Source organism: Haplochromis burtoni, unplaced genomic scaffold, assembly GCF_018398535.1.
Source record: "Haplochromis burtoni strain Fernald_Lab_line unplaced genomic scaffold, NCSU_Asbu1 Contig_360, whole genome shotgun sequence".
Taxonomy (NCBI): Eukaryota; Metazoa; Chordata; class Actinopteri; order Cichliformes; family Cichlidae; genus Haplochromis; species Haplochromis burtoni.
In genome coordinates, this window is record NW_024582721.1 from 47,931 (window position 1) to 48,972 (window position 1,042).

Consider the following 1,042-nt stretch of genomic DNA (forward strand, 5'->3'; position numbering starts at 1 on the left):
CACTTCAAACAAGTGAACCATCACCAGTGGCTTTTTCAGCCTCTATCATTCAGATTCTATTTTTTACTGCACTTCAGCCCAAGAGCTACTGCTAAGATACTGTTGCAAATAACACACCAGATGGTTTGTTTCTGTCCCTGGCAGGCTGTACATGCTGTACATTGTGCAAAACTTCTATTTGACTCCATGGAAGTGACAAGAACACTGTGACAGGCTTTTGTACTCTAAATGTAAGAAAGCTCTTATTTTACTTTATTTTTGCTTTTGCTTTTATTTTACTATAGATGATTTGCTCAAGTGGTTCTCAATTCTGACACAAAATTCCCACAACCACACACAAAGCAGCTTTGGTCACATGTTTGAATTCCTTAAGCATGTGCCAAGATTTAAATGTTTGTTCTTTCATGCAAGCCCACTGCTAGAATTCAGCAATGAAGGTTGGTATGGGTTAAAACTCTATTATAACTGAAAATCTTTTTTTATTATTTCATACTTTATTTAAACTAAGTTCTTCAATAATTCAATTTTCAGTTCAATTCAATTTTATTCATATACATCACAACAACAGTCACCTCAATGTGATATGATCAAGCACTTTGGCAACAGTGGGAAGCAAAAATTCCCTTTTAATAGGAAGAAACCTCTGGCAGAACCAGGCTCAGGGAGAAGCAGCCATCTGCTGTGACCAGTGATGACGGTGATGAAGGGAGAAAGACAATAAACATGCTATGGAAGACAGCCAGAAATTAATGCTAACATGTGGTGAGTGAAAAGAGTTCAGAAGAGGAGAAATGTTTAGTGCATCATGGGAAGCCCCCAGCAGCCTAACTCTATTGCAGCTAACTAAGGGTGGCTTCAGGGTCACCTAACTATAGGTTCTGTCAAAAAGGACAAATCCAAATTCAATTCAATTCAATTCAATTGTATTTATATAGCGCCAAATCACAACATAAGTCGCCTCAAGGCGCTTCATAGATACAGAGAAAAACCCAACAATCATATGACCCCCTATGAGCAAGCACTTTGGCGACAGTGGGAAGGA